The sequence below is a fragment of the Cnephaeus nilssonii genome (assembly GCF_951640355.1).
Source record: "Cnephaeus nilssonii genome assembly, chromosome: 4".
In the NCBI taxonomy this organism is placed as follows: domain Eukaryota; kingdom Metazoa; phylum Chordata; class Mammalia; order Chiroptera; family Vespertilionidae; genus Cnephaeus; species Cnephaeus nilssonii.
The window spans coordinates 31,342,934-31,364,398 of NC_137075.1; the positions used below are offsets into that span (position 1 = coordinate 31,342,934).

Consider the following 21,465-nt stretch of genomic DNA (forward strand, 5'->3'; position numbering starts at 1 on the left):
TGCACAGAGGATCACAGAAACAGCTCACCTTCCTAGCGGACAAACTTCCCACAACCCATGGAACTTGCACTGCCCTCCGCACGTTGTTTGTCCCAGCCCTTTGCTCCAGAGTCCCCTTCCTTGCCTAGGGCCTTCCCGGGGTCCCCCACCATCTGGGCTTTGGAGCCTGGAGGCGGGTCCCGGGCCCGCAGCCGCAGCTCTCTGCCCCGGGCCGGGAGCGCGGCTCGCCCAGGCGGCACTGGGCATGCTCAGAGGCGGCCGCGGGGGCAGGTTTGCTTCGCAGGCGCTCGCACTCGGCGGCGGGCGGGCGGGCGCGCGGCTGCAGCTGGAGCTCGGGCGCCTGGAGTTGGAGTTGCCGGGAGTTTCCCTCCCACTCCTCCCTCTTCGCGCGCGGCAGCCGAAGCTGGCGCGCGAGCCGCGAGAGGCGGCCAGCCAGCAACCGACCCGCAAAGCCCTGTCCGGAGCCCGGAGCCCCGTGCGGGGCAGCCTCCGGGGAGGAGCCTCGCTGGCTGGGACGCGTGCCTCGCACTGGCACTGCCGGGGCACGAGCCAGACTGCACGGTAGGGCCAGGGCGCGGGGAGCGGGCGGGCGAGGCAGAGGCCAGGCCAGGGGGGGATGCGGCTGCCGCAGCCGCAGCGATCGGGGCTCCCCGCGCTCGGTCCGATGAGGGAGGCTGGGGCAGGGACCCCGCTGCGGGGCGGGAGGTGTAGGCGGGCGCACAGATAAATGCTTTCAAGTTGGCGGGCGGCGGGATAGAGGGGCTGCGCGCAGCTGCTGAGCGCGCGCCGAGAGCGATTCGGGTCCCTGGTTCCCCCCAAACCTGGTACCCGGTGCGCGGGCAGGGTTGAGCAAATCACGAAGCGGAGCAGTTTCCTCCGAGAAAGTTGAGGATGGAGCCCTTAATTTTCTCACCGTGCCCGCGGTACGATGGTCCTGAGAGTGCCGCCCGAAGCCCCCAGAGTGGAGGAGCTGAGTGGGTCGCGGCGCCCCTGGGCAGAGCTCCTCCAACCCCGGCTGAAATCTACGAAACACCCAGATCTTCGCTTTCCTGGCGCCGTCTAGGAAAAATCATTCTTGCCAAAACTGAGGTAGGCTCCCGGGCGGCACGGCTCCCTGCCTCGAGGGCGCTTACTAGGGCGATGCCCCTTCCCCAGCCTCAGAAGTAGCCAAGGGCGCCGGGTTCCTTGTTAGCCCTTGAGGTGGCCGGAATGGAGCCTCACACACATGGTGGGGCAACGTGGCTGGGGGATGTGGCCAGCCTAAGTTTTCCTCCAGCCCTTTCCTAGTTTTACAGCACCCTACCATCCCCTCCTCCCTCCCCCTTTCATCTTCGCAGAGACAAGACCTGGAGGAAGAGGTGGAGAGTTTGGGTGGACGTACGCCTGGGTTGTATCTGCCTTGGGCCCGGGCCCCAAGTCTAAGAAATCCTCCCCCCTTCCTATTACTCTTCCTCAGGGGCTGGGTGGGAGGGAACAGCGAAGGTGGGCCCACAGGAACTTCCACTTCATCCCACTGATCTCCTAAGATCGTGTTCGGGCGACTCCAGGACCCTGGAAATGGCTTTGTGTGGATTGTGAGGGTGTGGAGGATGCTGATGGTTTCTCTTGGCTCCACTTTTTTCACTTCTTGTTTTGAGTTTTGGGGTTTTGCCTGCACGCGAGTCAGAGCTGTGCTGTCTTAACCCGAGGGGGCGGGGGTGGAGGAGCTTCAACCAGGCAGTGAGCCCTGTGCGCCCGCCTCTGAGGCTGCTAGTGGGAATTGGTCCAGAAATGATTATGCAGGCTAGAAATATGCCTCTCTTTTTTGGCTGAACACCTTGGCTGTTGGGTTTGTGTGTTAATTTCTTAAAGGGGCACCCACACATTGCTTAAGTACCATGTTTTAGGGGCTCCCCATGGGTGCTGCCTGCTTTCCTGTGTGTTTTTCCTAGGGGTAATTTGCTCTGGCGCACATTTTCTGATGTGGGAATCCCTGGTGTGGGTACATATGGTATAGAGCCAGAGAGACCAGATGTCAGGCTGTGGCTTTACAGGGCATGACTGTGCTGGCAAACTTAGCCACTCTAGACTTCAGCTTTCTCTTCTGTCAAATGGGGACATAGTGACCTTATCTCCTTTCATTGCAGGAGACTTGGGCGAGATAATGGAAGTGAAAAGTGCTCAGAAACCTCAAAGCACTATCATGTCTTACTGTGTTTGTGTCTTTTACTCAGTTTCTTTCTTTCTTCTTTCCTTTCTTTTTTTTTTTTAAACGAACCACTTCTTTTAATTATAACAAGACATCTAAGTCTTCTCCCCTCTGCCCACTCCTTACCAAGAGATTTAATTGCTAGGGTCTTTTGGAGTAGCTATTTATCTTCTTTTTTCTCTTCCCGGTAAATCCATCTTTTTTGATGCCCCAGTCCACATATTTACTAGTATCTGATGGAAGCATGGTGTAGATGAGGAGACAGGGTGGGATCATCTGTCAATGTTCAGAGTCCTGGGCCCTGGTTTCAGATCCAAAGTTGATGAACAAGTCAGCAGACTCTAGGCTAGAGCTCTGGCTTGACCTTTAACAGTGACCTTGAACTAAGGACTCAACTCCTCATTGGGGAAATCAGTCTGTGAGGTTAAGCAATGCTGAGCAGAGGCAAGAACAGGTGAGATTGTCTCTGACACACTTAGTAAGGGTTTCATCAGGCTCCTGACCCCCCCACCCTCTGCATCTTCCCCAATCCTAGGGCAGTGGTTCTCAAACATGAGCATCAGAGTCACCTAGAGTACACCTATAGAACCACTGGCCTAGGAGGTGAGAGGGAGTTTTGTTCTGGATGAAATGAGGTTTGTTCTAGAATGTCCTTGTTTTAATATCTCACCTAGAGAGACAGTGTTTCAGGAACTTGTCTAAACCATTTTGTATTTCCAGTACCTGTGCCTATTACCACTGTCCTGTTTGAATCATTACGATTGCTCTTCAAATGAATTATTTTTCACACACACACACACACACAAAGATAGGATCTCCCCTCCTTTTTGTACTGTAAAGTATTTAGTCCTTGGTTCCTAGTTCATTCTTTGGTAGACTGAGGTTGGTGATCCTGTTATTGATAAATCCAACAACTACTCCATTTCCTTTCTTTGGGAATCTCAGGCATTTGGAAAGAGGAGGTTGCATAAAGTTCTGGCAGCTTGAACCTTAAATTTGGAGAACTTATGAGCAAGTTTAAAAAGAATTGCAGTGTGGTGTCTTCTCTGAATGGGCAGCTTACCCAGGCCTTGGAGCAGGTGTTGTACACCCCATGACAGATGTCCTATGGTGGTCACATCTGGGGAAGGCCTTCCATTCCTTCTGGTAGTAACTGAGATGCTCTCTCACTCTCCAAGGGGGAGGAAGGCCAAATATCAGGGGCAACTGTACAGCATCAGTGCTGCTGGGTGTGATTTAGCTTATAAGCAAGCACTTTGGGGGCACAGCCCAATCTTAAGCTTTTCTCCTTGTCCCTTTAAGCGATGGTCCTGGGCTGGGAGCTATGACTTACGGTGGCCTAGATTGTGGCAATGATTTTTAGCTACTTTGTATCAGAGAGGCTTGGATCCTGCTTGAGTCAGGAGGGTTCCCGAGATGACATCCTAAAGCAGGAATAGGTTTATGTAGCACCCACACGGACTAGGTGTAAGGGGGGGGGGGGGTCAACATTTAAACTAGCCTCGTGTTGCTGTGCCAAATGAAGTGCCACCTGGCCATCATGCTTTATCTCAGCTTTCCATTTGTTCTTTGTTATGGTTTTAAAATGAGTAGCAACTAGGAAAACCTGTCAGTAAAGCAGAAACCTATTAAGAAACTCAAGTGTAGCACTTAGTGTTAAAGTAGATAAAACTGCAAGACCCATGCCTGTCTTCCTGCCTATAATCAGCAGTCAGTGAAGAAACAATATTCAGGTTGTAATTTTTAAGCTTTACTAGCTAATTTAAATGGTTTTGGCATTTAACATAAGTAGGGAACATTTCTGTTTTAAAATTCTTTCCCATAACTTGATGTTTATATTTTGGGTGCCACGCCTACTTTCCACCACTAGGATTTTTTCCAGTGTAGGGAAAGCTTCTTTCCTTATCACTGTTGTTCCCTGTTCTCAGCATGTGACCATATTATATCTTTGCTCCCTTGGATAAATCTGTTTTGAGCCAGTCATTATGATACTTTATTTCGCTTTGGTCATCAGAGCTGTTGTTACTGGGTCATAGAGATTCAAGGCCCATTCCTGGAACACGGTTCCAGCCTTCCTAGAGGGTGCTTTTTAACTAAAACTTGGGATGTATTGTACTTGCTCAATTCTAATATACATTTTTTTCACACTTCATCATTTTCCAACTTCAGAAATCCAGATGGCTCTTAAAATGATGAACACACAATGTATGGTTTCTTTTTCCTTTTTCCATAACTTGGCTCGTTAATAGACTGACTTCCAATTTTTGGCATTCTAAAACAAAGCAAATTTGGTTCTTTACCCCAGTAGAAAATATGGTTTCTACTCAGTGCTTTCCAACTGATAGAATTGAGCAGCATTTGAATGAGCTCAGCAGTTCCCAGACTATGTGGGAAGAATGATGTTGGGGTGGATGTTATAGGTGTGCTCTTGTAAAGGGCAAATCAATCTGGAAGCAGTGCCCCTTGTTTTTTTCTTCTCTTAGAGATTCTCCACATGTGCACCATCACATCAAAGACCCTGAGAAGTACTGCAGTCAACAGTGTCAGCAACAAAAAAACTTGGTTGTATTTATTTAATTAAACGTTTCCCAGAACATTTTGAGGATTTGTGTGTAATTTCTATGACGCCATTACTGAACTGGCACATTCCAGCAATTCTAGCAAGTGGTTTAATAGCCTCTGTGGATGGGGAAATTTTACCTAATATGTCATTAAAGTAAAGGGCATTTGTTAAATATGGATATTAATTGATTAGTGAACTCTCCAGGTGTTTGCTGTTTTTTATTTCAGAGCGGAGAGAAAACACTTGAAGCTGTGGTGACTAAGAACCTCTCCATGGAGGGGCTAGAGTAAGAAAACGTTGGAAATGATGGCTGGCACTTTTGTAGAGGAAAAGGGGTGTTTCAGTTTGGTGGTGTAATGGAGCAAGAATGTGAAGACCTGTACTTGTGTCTGCATATAAATACATTTCAGAGCGCATAAGAAAAGGACCATGCCTAGCCCAGAGTGAGACCCTGTGAATCTGTGGTGGTCTAAGAACCTATTTATTGTTCAGGTCTTTTTCTTGATTTTGTAAATTCACTGAAGGAGCAGATGAGTTCCAGTGACCACAGGAGAGCTAGTTGTGGATAAACAGGAGGGGAGGCACAACACTCAGGTTGAAAACAAGGAGGGATGCATGAGAAAGAAATAAGGAAAGAACTTGTTCTTAGTCCTTTAGAGGATAGTAGTTCCAGGTACAGAGGAATCTGGTCCAGTTGAAGAATTTTGGATATTTGGGAAAAGGGTGTTTTGGAAGACCCCCCACAAAGAAGGGTCTTAACTGGAGTTTCAAAAAAATAGCAAGAAGTCCTGCTGGTGTGGCTCAGTTTGTTGAGTGTTGCCCCAGACACTGAAAGGTTGCCAGTTCCATTCCCACTCAGGGCACACATCCAGGTTGCAGGCTTGATCCAGGTGTGTGTGGAAGACAACCAATTGATGTTTCTCTCTCTCCATCTCCCTCCTTCTCCTCCTTCTCCTTCTCCTTCTTCTCCTTCTCCTTCTCCTTCTCCTTCTCCTTCTCCTTCTCCTTCTCCTTCTCCTTCTCCTTCTCCTTCTCCTTCTCCTTCTCCTTCTCCTTCTCCTTCTCCTTCTCCTTCTCCTTCTCCTTCTCCTCCCTCTCCTTCTCCTTCTCTTCCTCCTCTTCTTCCTCTTCCTCCTTCTCATCCTCCTCCTCCTCCTTTCTCTCTCTCTCTCTCTCTCTCTCTCTCTCTCTCTCTCTCTTCCTTTCTCTCTCTCTCTCTCTCTCTCTCTCTCTCTCTCTCTCTAATGAAAAAATTAAAAAACAGCAAGAACAAAGAACTGTTATAACTCAACAATAAATAAGGAAATAACCCAATTTAAAATGGGCTTAGGGTTTAAATAGATAACGCTTCCAAGAAGATATACAAATGGCCAATAAACGCATGAAAAGATGCTCAACATCATTAGTTATTAGGGAAATACAAATTAGTTATTAGGGAAATACAAATACAGTGAGATAACACTTCACGCCCATCATGGTGGCTGTAATAAAAAAAGATATAATAATATGTGTCGGTGAGGGTGTGAAGAAATCAGAATTTTCATATATTTCATTGTAGGTGGGCATGTAAAATTTTACAGCCACTTTGTAAAATAGTAGTTCCTCAAAATGTTAAGCACAGAGGTATCTCATGACCAATTCTACTCCTTGGTATACACCCAAGAAAACAGAGGACATATGTTCATGCAAACACTTGCACATAAATGTTCATAAATAGCATTATTTATAACAGCCCCAAGTGGAAATAACCCACATTTCCACCTGCTGATGAATGGATAAACAAAATATGGTATATCCATATAATGCCTTGGAGACATACTATATTAATAAAGCCAGATACAAAGGCCACATATTATGTAATTCCATTATGAAGGGTCCAGAATAGGCAAATCCATGGTGATAAAAATTGCATTAGTAGTTGCCAGGGGCTGGGGAGAGGAAGGAATGGGAGTGACTATTAATGGGTATGTGGTTTCTTTTTCAGAGTGGTGAAATATTCTGGAATTAAATAGTGGTGATGGTTGCACAACTTTGTGAATACAGTGAAAACACCTGAACTGTAGCCCTGGCCAGTATGGCTCAGTTGGTTAGGCAGCATTCCATGCACCAAAATTTTGCTGGTTCAATTCCTGGCCAGGGCAAATGCCAGGGTTGTAGACTCGATCCCCAGTAGAGGGCTTGCAGGAGGTAGCCGATCTGTTTCACTCTCAACTCTTATACCAATGTTTCTCTCTCTCTCCCCCTCCCTTCTTCTCTCTCTCTATATATATCAATAAAAATATTTTTCAAAAACTACTGAATTGTACACTTTCAAAGGGTGAATTGAATGGTATGTGAATATCTCAATTAAAACAACAACAACAAATAAAAAAGGTCATTGTGGCTGGGGCAAGAGGAGACTAACAAGAAAAAAGTGGTGAGAGAGATCCAGGAGTTAGGGTATCAATTTCAGGCCAAATTTTCTGCTCTTGGGAACAAAATACCTAGGTAATTTCTTTCTCCTTGTTTGCTGTTGGATCCCTTAGAATTTTCCTATTACCTTTTCGTTCAAAAATCCTTCCCCTGAATTAAAAGTGTTTTGTTCCAAGTTGCTCTAACAGTCAGTGGGATAGTTTTCATGGCAAATGCTTGTGATCTTCAGATCAGCATGTGTTTCTGGACTACCCTTTGGACACGAATTCCATATTAGGCATCCGTGGTGTTCCACCAGAGGGCATTAGGCAGTGCTGACTGGGCAACTTCTGTTTAGCTTCTCTCTTAAGATTTGACTGTGGTAGACATTTTAGTGTCATCTTCTAATTTGTTTATGGAACTCTGTTAAGGCCTTTAAAAAAAAATCTCTGTATTAAACAGGGTCCACATGGCACTTGGCATTATACAAGCATCAGCGTGTTTGGGTCCAAGAGTCATGATACTACATGAGGTTTAATACCACCAAGTTGAGGTCCTGTCCCCTCAGTAGAGATATTTCTTCTGTCTTTAGCAGTGTATTGTAGCTGTGCTTCTCTAACTCATGGACAGGAAGCACCTGGAAAGCTTGTTAAACGTGCTGATTCAGTAGCCCTGTGTTGAGGCTTGAGATTCTGCAGTTATAACAAGCTCCCATTGATGTGGATGCTGCTGATCCATGGATCACTCTGAATATTAGCTGACACAGTATAGGGAAGATGGCTTTGGAGTGGGATAGAGCTGAATGTGAAAGGTCACTACACCACTCATTTTCTGTGGAAACTTGGGGAAGGTAAGTGACATCTGAGCCACAGTTTTCATTACCTGCAAGATCAGAGTAAGATCTAGCTCTTAGAAAAGTATCTAACATGATGCACCTGGAATGTTAGGTATTATTTGATTTTTTCCTTTCACAAGGGTTACAAATTCCAAGGTAAAGACCAAGAAAAAAATGTATAAAAGAAAGCCACGGGTTTTGAAGAGATTTTCTATTTGTATGGAGGGGGTGGGAGAGAGGAGAGGATGTAGGGGAAGTGGGATATGAATCCTAGTCCTCTGAACAATATTAATTTGCTTATGGGTTCGCAGATTAGCATAGTTTTCTTTTTTTGTTTATTTGTTTTAAAAATATTTTTATTGTTTTCAGAGAGAAAGGCAGATGGAGAGAGAGATAGAAACATCAATGATGAGAGGGACTCATTGACTGACTGCCTCTTGCACCCCCCAACCGGGCATCGAGCCTGCTGCTACCCAGGCATGTGCCCTGACCGGGAATTGAACCGTGACCTCCTGGTTCATAGGTCAGTACTCAACCACTGAGCTACACCAGCTGGGCTGGCATAGTTTTAATAAAATCACTGTGCTAGTCTCAGCAGAGGCTGGATAATTTTTAATCTTTGCTTTCATGAAGTCGGTGTCTGTTTGACCACTAGGTCATCTCTGAGCTGCTCACTTGTTGCTCCACTTCCTTGGTGGGGTGGAATCTGCCCATCCTTGCCTCGCTGCCTCCCCTCCTCATGGACTTTTCTCTCCTGGAGGAAGTAAAGGAAGCTCAAATGCAAAACATTGAGTTTCATGAGCAACATGGGGTAACTTTCTGGTGATGAGGTTGAAAATATTTGCTTCATTATGGACTTCAGGAAATCTGGGCATTTCATTAGTTTACCTTCCTAACTTTGGGTAGGTTAAATTGAATTATGTTAACGGGGAACAGCTACAGGAAGAACTGGGAACTACGGTAAATCGGTAAATCGTGGCACTGACTAATTCTCCCACCTGGAGCCTGTGTAGCTTGCCCTCAGCCTCAAGTTTCTTTTGTCCCTGCTGGGCTGCTTCCTGGGGTTGGGGCTCAAATGAGTTGCATTAGTGAGGGCATGGTGAACTCTCAGAGCATGCAGTCTCTGTGAAGTCTGCTCCATCACCCCACAGTGCTGGTGGAGGTACTTATGTCCTCATAGGGTTACACAAGGTGAGTTGTGTCTTGTTAACTTTTGTTCTGTTTCTATTTCCTTTTTCCTCATTTGAAGTGGGAGGAAATAAGAGATTATGTTTATATTTCAAGTAAATTGAGGGATCCTTTTCACTTTCTTCTAGGGGAAAAAAAGACACAGCATAACGTTTAAGATTTTAACAAAACCACAAGTGCAAGAAACCAAACCCGTTTCCAGTCCCCACAGCCTGAAAGACATTGCTTTCCTAAGGATGGTGATTTGACCTTGTGAAGTCCTGTTTCACCTTCCTGTTGAACCATTTCTTGTGGGTTGGCAAGGGGTGGGCCTTTAATGACTGATGACTTTGAAAGAAACAAGAGGAGTCACTCTGTTAAGGTGCCGGACCTGAGTGTTTAAACGTATGCTGCACCAACATGAAATAATCAAAGATAAGGTATTGGGGTGGAAGCCTAACTCTCTAGGCCTGACTGGCACTTGCTGTCCTTCTGGAAGGTGGAGAAGGTTAGGGGTGTCATGTGGAAGTGGGAATGATCTGATTTCAGAGGTGAGTAAATGTGTGTGCTGTAATATCGTCAACTTTCATAGCCACTGCTGGTACCTAACTGCGGTCCGAGAGGTTATGCCTCAGGGAGCTGTTTGTTTTGAGACTGCCTAGGAATATGTTGCCTCACACAGTCTAAGGTGAAAGCCAACAGTAGCTATTAGTCTAGAAGTTACTATTATTCCTGAAGAATAGAATCTACCTTGTCATTAAGGTAGCAGTAAGGAAGCTGCCCTGCTGATGAGAAGGAGCGGGGTGGAAAAGCTGGGTGTACCTGAGGTAAGTCCTTTCAAATGAAATCCTCATGCAACTGTAATAGTTTAAAAAACCAAACTAGCTCAATGGTTAAAATTTCGTGCTTATATAAAGACCCCAGCCCTAAAAAAATAGACATGTTTCCCAATTTCCCCTCTGGAAAATTAGACTTTTTCTTTTTAATCACATTTGTTTTCTGACATTGCCAACTGTATACCCCCTGGTCTACTTAATGGTCATCTTTAAAAACTGAACAGGGAATCTTATATTCAAGGACCTTGTTTATGAACAGCCCTTGCTCTTAAACCCAACTAAACTGTGAATTTCTACAGAGGTAGGGATATTCATTTTTGTGGCCTAGCATGCCTGGAGAGAACCAATAAAAATATGTTGGGCTGGATAGCTACTTCTTCTGGGATTCTCCTCCACTGTCTAGTCTATGAATTTTTCTGTCAGCATATTATACATTATTTTTATTATTTAACATTTCCCTAGAGGTTATTATGTGCTAACATAGCACACGGTTCTAAGCACCTTACAAATGCTGATCCCTTTTATCCACAGCTGTCAGAAGTAGGTACTATTACTTACCCCTCTTTGACAGTTGAAAAAAACTGAGGCAAAGGAAGGTCAAGTGAAGTGTCGAAGGTCCTGCAGCTACCATGTAGCTGGGAGTTGTACCCGGGTGTGGTTTCAAGGTTCCTTCTCTCAACAACAAGCTTGGCTGAGCTCTAGTAGACTCCCTTTCCTCCTGCTTCGGCTCTCACATGTTACCTTTGCTTCCCTCCCACTGGGTTTCCTGAGTTATGGAGAAATGGGATCAGACATGCCTTTCCGCCTTCCCTTCTTTTCACCTCTTTTGTCCTCTGCCTCCATTCTGCCCACTTCCAAGTTCCAGAAAAACATGACTCTGAGTTTGGAAAAATCGAGTAATATGTGGAGCATCATAGCCCATTCATATGGGCCCAGACTAGGAGTGAGACAGGCCATTCACACAGGGGCTATTTATTTATTTAACTTTTTAATTTGTTGACTTAGAGAGAAAGAGAGACACATGGACTTGTTGTTCCACTTATTTGTGCATTCATTGGTTGCTTCTTTTTTTTAAGGTTCTTCTTGCTGCTTATTTTTTTAATTTCTTTATTAAGATATTAAATGAGCTTCTTGTATGTACCCTGACAGAGATCGAACCATCGAACCCCACAACCTTGGCGCTTGGGGACGATGCTCTAACCAATTGAGCTATCCAGCCAAGGCCTCAGAGGCTGTTTAGAATGAACTCTGGGTAAGACTGTTCCCTCTGGCCCTGGGCCTCTGAGTTTGCCAGGTGACAGGCTGTGTGACTTCATGTACACATGAGTCACCTGGGCATCCTGTTGAGACACAGATTCTTATTCATTGGGTCTGAGGTGGGGCCTGAGATTCTGCATTTTGTTCTGCTTCAAGGAATGATGAGGTTGCTGGTGCTGGGCCCAGAGCTCTGAAGGAGCCCTGAGTCTGTGCAATGTCACACCTGTTACTCCAAGCACTGTCTTGCCTGAATAGGCCTAGTCCCTAACTTGGGACCCAGAGTCACACTTAAGAAAGATACCTAGAGAGATACATACTGAGGGATTGCAAGTTGCACAAAGACAGGGAGAAGCTTAAAGCAGAATGAAAGTGAAACTGAGAGTAAAGGTAAAGGAAATGTGAGGCTTTCAAAATGAAGAGTATTATTTCCAAATGTGAGCTGAAAAGCATTCTATTTATGATGGAAAGTTTATTACAGAGCAGCTCTAGTGATATAGCTGTGAGAATGAAAAGTATAAAACTCCTGTTTGAGTTGCAATTTTATAAAAAAACCTATGCTACTGGACCCTAAAACTCTTGGAGCTAACTTTTTAAAGCTCTTCACAATCTCCATAAGTCTCCTTAGGTTCTCCCTGCTTCTCAACTCCATCTGCTAGGCAGTGGTCGGCAAACTCATTAGTCAACAGAGCCAAATAGCAACAGTACAACGCTTGAAATTTCTTTTGAGAGCCAAATTTTTTAAATTTAAACTTCTTCTAATGCCACTTCTTCAAAATAGACTCGCCCAGGCAGTGGTATTTTGTGGAAGAGCCACACTCAAGGGGCCGAAGAGCCGCACTCAAGGGGCCAAAGAGCCGCATGTGGATCGCAAGCGCAGTTTGCCAACCACGGTGCTAGGGTATGAAATAATGTCCTAGGAACCAATATTGGAATACCAATTGGTGGTCTACAGAATATTGTCATTGTATCCCATTTGAGCGAGATTGCATCTCATAATTATTCAGCTATTTTTTATACATGGGAGTAGTATAGCGTCTCACTCCGTGAAAATCATGGGCTCACAAGGGACAGAGTAGGGGGCAAGCATGGGTGAAAGAGCATGACCTAGTGTCCCTTGTTCTTTATACTAGGCCTGGCTGCTTAAATACATTTATCCAATGGGCATTTGAATTGGTTTGCCCTGTTTGGCTTTGCACAGGACAAGGCATCTAGATTTGCTTTTGTAAAAAACTAGAGGCCTGTGCACGAAATTCATGCACTTGGGGGGTCCCTCAGCCTGACCTGTGCCCTCTCGTAGTCCGGGAGCCCTCAGGGGATGTCCAGCAGTTGGACAGCCTTAACACTGCTGCAGAGGCCAGAGAGGCTCCTGGCACCACTCCTATGCTTGCCAGCTGTGAGCCCGGCTTCTCGCTGAGCAGCATTCCCCCTGTGGGAGCGCACTGACCACCAGGGGGAAGCTCCTGCATTGAGCTTCTGCCCCCTGGTGGTCAGTGCGCATCATAGCGACCAGTCGATCCACCGTTTGGTCGATTTGCATATTAGCCTTTTATTATATAGGACTAGAGGCCGGTGCATGAAATTCGTGCATGCGGGGGGTGTCTCTTAGCCCAGCCTGCACCCTCTCCAATCTGGGAACCCCTCAAGGGATGTCCGACTGCCCGTTTAGGCCCGATCCCGGTAGGATTGGGCCTAAACGGGCAGCCGGCCTGATCCCCCTAACTGCTCTCCCCCACCAGCCTGATCTCCCTAACTACTCTCCCCTGCTGGCCTGATCCCGGTAGGATCTGGCCTAAACGGGCAGTCGGACATCTCTCTCACAATCCCGGACTGCTGGCTCCCAACTGCTCGCCTGCCTGCCTTCCTGATTGCCCCTAACTGTTTCTGCCTGCCAGCTGATCACCCCCTAACCACTCCCCTGCCAGCCTGATTGATGTCTAACTGCTCCCCTGCCAGCCTGTTTGCCCCTAACTGCCCTCCCCTGCAGGCCTGGTCACCCCTAACTGCCCTCCTCTGCAGGCCTGGGTCCCCCCCAACTGCCCTTCCCTGCAGGCCCGGTTGCCCCCAACTTCCCTCCTCTGCTGGCCTGGTCACCCCTAACTGCCCTCCCCTGCAGGCTTGATCTCCCCCAACTGCCCTCCCTTGCAGGCCTGGTCCCTCCCAACTGCCCTCCCCTGCTAGCCTGATCGGCCACAACTGCCCTCCCTTGCAGGCCTGGTCCCTCCCAACTGCCCTCCCCTGCTGGCCATCTTGAGGCGGACATCTTGTGTCCATATGGGAGCAGCCATCTTTGAACACATGGGGGCAGCCATCTTGTGTGTTGGAGTGATGGTCAATTTGCATATTACTCTTTTATTAGATAGGATGATGTTTTCTAAGTTTAACATACATACAGAAACACAAATTACATGTGTACATTTGAGTGAATTTCCATTCTATGAACACACCTATTCTTAACACAGATGATGAAAGAGAGCTGCCAGCACCCCAGAATCTCCCCTTGGGCCTGCCCCTTCTGTTGCTTCCTTCTCCATGGTAGCTACATGTCCTGACTTCTAGCACTATAGGTCACTTGCCTATTTCTAAGTTTTATAAAAACACACTCATGCTTTTGTATTCTTTTATCTCTAATGACTTTCTCTCTATATTGTGAGTGTGTAAGCAGTAGTAGCTGGATTCTATTCCATTGTATAAACCAGTGATGGGCCACCTTTTGAGCTTGGTGTGCCAAACTTCGCCAAAAAACTGAGCATAACTCAGGTAGTGTGTCACTTTGAGGAAAAAACTAACTCCAAGACTCTAGTCGCAAATGTTTTATCCTCAAGAGCAGCAAATGTTTCATCCTCGGCATGCGCCCGCGTGTCATCAGAAATGGCTACGCGTGTCAGTGCTGACATGTGTGTCATAGGTTCACCATCACTGGTATAAACATACCAAATTACTGGTTAGGGCCATTTGAGTTGTTTCCAGCTTTTGGCTTTTATGAATAACTAGAGGCCCGGTGCACGAAATTCGTGCACGGGTGTGTGTGTGGGAGTCCCTCATCCAGCCTGCTCCCTCTCCAATCTGGTACCCCTTGGGACTGCTGGCTCCTAACTGCTCACCTGCCTGCCGTCCTGATCTCCCTAACTGCTCTCCCCTGCCAGCCTGATCCCCCTAACTGGTCTCCCCTGATGGCCTGATCCTCCTAACTGCTCTCCCCTACCTGCCTGATTGCCTCTAACTGCCTCTGCCTCATCCCTGCCACCATGGCTTTGTCCGGAAGGACATCTGGAAGGTCATCCAGAAGATGTTCAGTCTAATTAGCATATTATCCTTTTATTAGTATAGATGCTGCTGTGAACACACATGTACATATGTCTTTTGGTTCGCATAGGTATATGTTTCTGGTGTGTGTGTATGTGGGTGTAAGTGTTGCGTCCTGCAATGTGAATATGTTCAGCTTTACTAGATACAGCCTCACAGTGTTCCAATGTGGCCATTCCAGTTTATGTTCCCATCTGGTGTGGCTGAGAGTGCCATTACTCCACATTCTTGCTCATATTTAGCTTAAATCATGTGAAAATTGTGGCTATTCCTGTGTTTGTACAGAGGTGTTTCCTTGTGGTTTTACTTTGTATCTCTCATCACCATTTGAAGCTTAGCATCTTTGCATATGTATGTTGGCATTTGGATATCCTCTTCTGTGAAGTGCCTATTCAAGTTTCCTGCCTAGTTTTCAATTGTGTTGTTTGTTTTACTTTTGAAAACAGAGTGAGAGTTTCATGGAAACATGTATGAAAAGTTTTTTTTTTAAATATATTTTTATTGATTTTAGAAAGGAATGAAGAGGGAGAGAAAAACAGAAACATCAATGATGAGAGAGAATAATTGATCATCTGCCTCCTGCACGCCCTGCACTGGGGATCAAGCCTGCAACCTGGGCATGTGCCCTGATGGGGAATCGAACTGTAGGGCCCCAGGACTTGTGAATTTCTGTTTCATAGGTTGACGCTCAACCACTGGCTGGCTGTGAAAATTTTTTGAAATCTATAGTGATGAGAGTCAGCTGTCAGTGATATATGATTGCATTCTCAAACGTAATTCCTGGAGAGCCCCTCTGACAGGAGACTTGGGTGTGGTCCAGGGGGTTGTAAAGTTGTATGATCACCTGAAAGCTGAAAAGCATTTAACCTACCGATGTGCTTGCCTTTTATGGAAGTGACTCTGGAAGATTGTAGACAGACTCCAAAAGTATTGCTGTAAACATTCTTGGAATTGCTTTGAGTAGATTGTTCTGGATATTTTTAGTTGGTTTCAAAATGCACTTTGAAGCCTGTATTTGAGAAACGCAAAAGATCTCAGAACCCAGTGCAGTAAATAAAGAGGGTGCTTCATGGATGACTTAAAAATAAAAACATTATTTATTAGGCATGCCTGTAAAAGGATGGATCTTCCTTTCTTGGGTGAAGTGTGAAGACATTAGCAGGTAGACAGAAGGCACTGCATGAAAACCCTTCTTTTTTCTATTATCTTTTCATCTTTGCAGTAACCTAGGAGGTGAGGTACTTACTGTTGTGAGTATTCGACTTTACAGATGAAAAGTGAGAGATTTAGGAAGAGAAAGAAAGCATGACTTAGGAGTGAAACCTAGCTCTCTTACCTGAGGGCCACTAGTACCTTTTCCCCACCCTTCCTCACCTCTGACAAGTGTTAGAGGAATTACATACCAGTTGCAGACAGAAATCATGTGCAGGTGGTGAAGGTCTGGCTTCCACGCTGCCCTATTGTTGACCCTCAGGAACTGGGTGGCCCTCTGCCCGCTGGAGCTCTGATGCAGGAGGAGAGCTCGGAGTCAGGCTCTGGTGCACTCCTTCTTCCCAAAGACAAGTCCTGGGCCCCGCTGTTTGGAAACAATTTAATCTTTCTGTGTCCTGCCTGGGCTCATGGTCTGACCTATAGGTCTTCTTACACTGTCTGTTCTTTTACCTCGTGGCTGGCAAGCAGCCACCCAGGAAATACTCTAAAAAATGTATTGAATATTGTCACTCTTGGAAACTATATTCTGTGTGGTAAATAGTCTCTTTCCAGATGGGTACTTGTATAAAATCTGACCAGTAGGGCCAGAATCCTACCTAATAATAGACAAATATGCAAATTGACTGCACCTTCACTATGCCCAAGCCACGCCCACCAACCAATCAGGACGAGTATGCAAATTACCTCAACAAAGATGGCGGCTAATTTGCATATCAAGACAGCCTAGAAGGAAGCTAAGAGCTGCAGAAGGGAGCAAAGCTGCAGAGAAGCAAGCAAGCCGGGGGGAGGAGAAGGGAGGAGTGGAGGCGGGCCGGGGCTGGGGGAGAAGGAAGGAGAGCGGGCTGGCGGAGAAGCGAGAAAAGCACGGGGGCTGGCGGAGAAGGTGGGCTGGGGGACAAGGGAGGAGCGGAGGCGGGGCCGGGGGACTAGGGAGGAGAGCAGGCAGGGCGGGGTAGAGTGCAGCAGGAAACCCTATTGCAGGATTTTTCCTGCAACGGGAACGCTAGTATTGCTGAATTTTTCAATATTCATTCATTCATGATCTTAAAAGAAAATTACCCATTAGTTTTCTGGTGTCTAATATAGACCTTCAGAAATTATCCTTGAAAAGAATGCCCTGGGCAGATTGCTTTCAGATATACCTTGGGCATCCAGCTGCCCCTGAGATGTGGAGTCTGGGAGAGACCCCAAAATACATTTGACCATTGCAGAGGCTTTTTCTCACCTTTCCTGGCTGACGGACCAGCCCCCCCGACCCCCCACCTCCCAACCCCACCCCCACCCGCCACAACAAGCTGGCCCTCTTCCACTGAGATTGGCAATGTCGTCTAAAAGCTGAGTACACAGAACACAGAAAGCAGAAGCTGCAACCTATTTTTTTGGGCTCAAAGCCAGAGCAAAGAAGCCTCAGGACTTCTCTTGAGACAGCACAGTAGCACGATTGCCTCATTTGGTGGGTATTTATTCTTAGCACCTTATATCCTACACAGTAATACTTTTGGAGTTGGTCATCAGGGCAAAGCCCTAGGTCGTGGGTAACCAGATAACCAAATAATTTCCTATACAGATTAGAATTTTATTTCATTCATATTCAGTTTTCCCTGGATAAAATGAAGCGCTTGAGATTAAATGTGAGGACATTTTAATGAAAACCTCCCCTGGTAGGTATTCATTTTCTCACCACATTTATTTTCCTATAGAGGGTTCTAGAGCCAGAGTGAAGAGCCAGGTGTTACTAAGGAGCAGCTCATGTTCCCCAAAGACTCTGAATACCCAATGTGGCCACCTTACCTGTTTTCTCCGCAGATTATAGGATTATAGTAACCTTATACACGTGCGGTTTGTGCACCTCAGATTTGGACTTTGCTGGTGGAGTCTGAATTCACCTCCTGCACCCCCCCTCCCCCCGCCCTTCCAAAAAAAGGACACTTATAAATAGTGCTTTGTCTTTTGAGTTTTACAGGGCATTGAGTAAACACAAGCTATACATTGTGAAAGGAGGAGTAAAGGGCCGCCCACATCCTTATTTTTTGAGTGGGTGTAACTAGCAACTAGTTCCTGGATGTGTAACTAGGATGTAGGTCATGATCCCACGGCGTCTCTGGCAGAGCTACAGTAAACACTGTCTCCCTGTAGGGCGCTGTGTTATCTTAAGGTACAAAGGTCTAAGGTTCTTTTTTTTTTCTGAGAAGTTTCCTATGAAGTTTATTTTATTTTATTTTTTATAAGCCTCTTGGATTGAAAACAAGGAGCTCGCTGCAGTAAATACTTGAGGCTTCCTTAATATGAAATTAATTATGCACATGTGGTGTGTCAGTGCTAACACCATTTTATGGGTCTCCCAACTCTGTTGATTAGGTGCTATCATTCTCCCTGTTTTACAGAAATTAAGGTGCACACTAGTTGTCTCTTGTTCTCGGGGTTCACAGCCCATCATTTTGACTCTGGGTCGCGCCCTTGACCGCCACACACCATGCTCTACTGAGGCAGTGAGCAACCAAGGGGCTGGGCAGCACCTGGGGCTACTCCTGCGATGCTGAGTATGGGAAGATCAGACATTTCTTAGAAGGAAGTACAGCCCTGTGGGCAGCCCCTGCATTTTAAATATGCTCCGTTTAGGTGAGTAGTGGGAAAATTCGTTGTAGCAGATTTCCAGAAGAAATGGATTTGAAGGAGAGAGCCAACTGATGACACTGAACGGAGAGGGAAACAGTCATCTTCGTTTAAGGGTGCTGTCCCACATCCTGAAAAGGCTTCCATAGAGATGACGTGGTATTTGTCGGGGGGGTTCTTAAAAGCAGTTTTACCTGGGACAGTCGTTTCAGTAGGTTTGCGAGTTCTAGCAGACCCTCCTTGTCCTCTTTCTACTGACGGCAAATAGACAGGGCCAAGCTCCTCCTGTGTGGAGCCTCACTTCTTCCTCTTTTATTTCATCTCTGGGCTTTGGAGAAGAGAAGGGACAGATACAGATAGTCCCCCCTTCCTTCCTCGCATGGGCACCCTGTCACAGTGCTATGTTGGGGTGAAGAGGCCTGGAGAAATTGCCAGGGAAGACCCCTTATAAAGGCAAGAGGTCTGGTTTAAAATCCTGCAGGGGTCGTTTACCTGCATCTTTGTCAGGGCATCCTTTTCATTTTGCTTTGTATTGATCTTATCTGTCTTTTCATTCATTCAACAAAAAGTGACTACTATGTGTAACTAATTAGCATGGTGAGAAAAAGGTGGCAAGGTTTTTGCTTTTATCGGATTAAAAAAAATCTGTACACAAAAAATACTTGCATAAAATGTTAAATGACAACTGTTGTAAGTGTATATGGGAGAGATAAATATTTGAGGGGATTTGGCCTAGTTAAGGAAATCAAGGTGGCCTTCCTCAGGACGTGATGGCAAGCAGCAATCTGAAGGATGAGTAGGAGTTAAAGAGGGAGGGGATGACATTACAGAGGTGACAGAATGTGCGAAGTCCCTGTGGTGGAGGAGTCCACAGTATGAGTAAGGGACAGAAGGCTCCTGTGACTGAGAGTGTAGAATAAAGGTACGAGACAGTCTTTTCCAAAGAGTCATGAGGGCTTCTAAGCATGGGTTTGAAGTGATAAGATTAACAAGATAGTTGCAGTAAAAAAGAAAGAGAGACAGGGGTGTGGGGGATAGAGTGGGGGGGAAGGAAGGAAAGAAAGGGATGAATGGATTATAGGGATCAAAGAGGAGATGTGGGTGGACCAGTATGGAAGTTTTTGTTGTAGTACAGGAAGAAATGATGATCACCTGATCAAGACCATAACAGGGAAGGATGGAGAGATGGGTGGATGTTGAGAAAAGTAGACGTAATATGACTGGATGTGGTGATGGCCTGGAAGTACATGGTGAGAAAGATGGAGGTATCAGGGACTACTTCTTGGTTTCTAGCTTACATAATTGGATGGTGGGAGTGCCATTCTGTAGATACGGTCATATCTTCCCAAGTTGACTCTAGGCTGTTTGATAGCAGGATATTTTTTCTAATTTAATTTCAAACCCTTCCAGTGTAACCTATATAGTAGGTACTCAGTTTTTGTTTTCTTTTTTTTTTTTATATATATTTTATTGATTTTTTACAGAGAGGAAGAGAGAGGGATAGAGAGTTAGAAACATCGATGAGAGAGAGAGACATCGATCAGCTGCCTCTTGCACACCCCCTACTGGGGATGTGCCCGCAACCAAGGTACATGCCCTTGACCGGAATCGAACCTGGGACCCTTGAGTCCACAGGCCGACGCTCTATCCACTGAGCCAAACCGGTTTCGGCAGTTTTTGTTTTCTATATTATTTGAATAGGAAGGATTTCTTCAGAATGATGGCATGTGTGCTTGGTGAGAAGCAGCAGTTCATGTACCACTTAGTGTGATTGGGGCAAGAGAAAGTTCCATAGTTGGTTTAGAGCCCCAAAGGCATTTATCCATGTAGAGATATGCCTTCAATTTCCAGGAAGCATTTCTAGTAATTTTGAACTTTTTAGCCCTTGGAAATATATATTTTTTTCATTTATGCTAAACTGAACTGTAAGGTGAGCTTAATAGCACTAACCTTTTGGGGTAGATGTGAGGGTTTATTTGATAACTTTGTGAACTATGGAGGGTTTTACACGAAGGAATATATTCATCAGTGCTTTCTTTTCCACTAAAGTCCTCCCCACCACTAGTGGATGCTGTTGCTCAGAGGGACCCAGCCATGTGATGACAGTTGAATGTTGGTGGATGAAGTACCTGAAATATCATATCTCTTGGATAGCTGTTCATGCACAGGTAAAAAATACCTGTGTTTATTTTTATATCCAATCCTTCTGTAAAATTATTAGTCAGTGGGTGAGTTTTAGGATGATGTAACTCTGTTGAGTGGTCTGAAGACTGAGAGAGAGATGAGTAAAAGTCAGATCTAGTTTTTGTTTGTTTGTTTTAAGATTGGTTTAGATTTCAGGTGCTCAAGACAAGTCACAACCCCAGAACTGAGAGTATATGGAGGACAAATGATTTCTTAATCTTTCTCCTCAGTATAGATACATGTAAGATGATGGTGATAATCACTGCCAACCTTCTTGAAGACTGGACAGAGGATAATTCTGGTGTGGTGGTTGTCATTGGGACGGACCAGTGCTCCACAGTTCTTCTCCACAGAATAGAATATGTTTGCTAAGTTGATGAACCTGTTCAAAATGATTTGCCTTTAGTTGGTCTATTTTCCTCTATTTTCTTTAGGTTGTATATTTTAAGCCTCTACTTTTTCCACCCCTTTCTGTCTTTTCAAACATTCCAAACACTAGTGTATGTCTTTCTATCTTTACCACTGTATTTTTTCCACTCTCCACTTTTTCTCAGAACTGCATGGTACCATTGTTTATTTCATTCTTTAGTTGGAAAAGGCCTTAGGTATACAATCAACCCTTTTGTCTTCTCTCTGTGTGCTTTCTATCTATTCCATTTTACAAATAAGGAAGTTGAGGCTGTACAGTTCTACCATGAAACTGTAGTAAACACAGGACTCTTAACTCTGATCTTTTGATTCCTCAGCTTGTGGTGATTTTCTAGAACTTTAACATATTTCTGAGATTTTTTAACTTTAAAATTTAACTTTCCATTTAAAGTTATTTTCTTCTGGAAGTTGTTTCCTTGCTTTATGGTAAGTAAAGTTTTTATTGGTTCAGCACAAGGGGAGAACCTAGCAATGAATTTGTCTTGTA

At 45.4% G+C, this 21,465-nt stretch overlaps 1 protein-coding gene across 3 annotated transcripts in view; it reads left to right on the forward strand.

Moving 5' to 3' along the window:
- The first annotated feature begins 281 nt into the window (after window positions 1-281).
- The window catches only part of STXBP6 (syntaxin binding protein 6), a 264,054-nt gene continuing 242,870 nt past the window's right edge, over window positions 282-21,465 (forward strand). The window contains exon 1 of one of the 3 annotated variants that reach the window (XM_079768776.1): window positions 282-561. The gene's annotated coding sequence lies outside the window, so the exon portion shown is untranslated. Of the gene's footprint in view, window positions 562-726; window positions 1,090-21,465 lie in introns of those variants that run through there. The other 2 variants (XM_079768774.1, XM_079768772.1) reach the window with 2 other exon arrangements.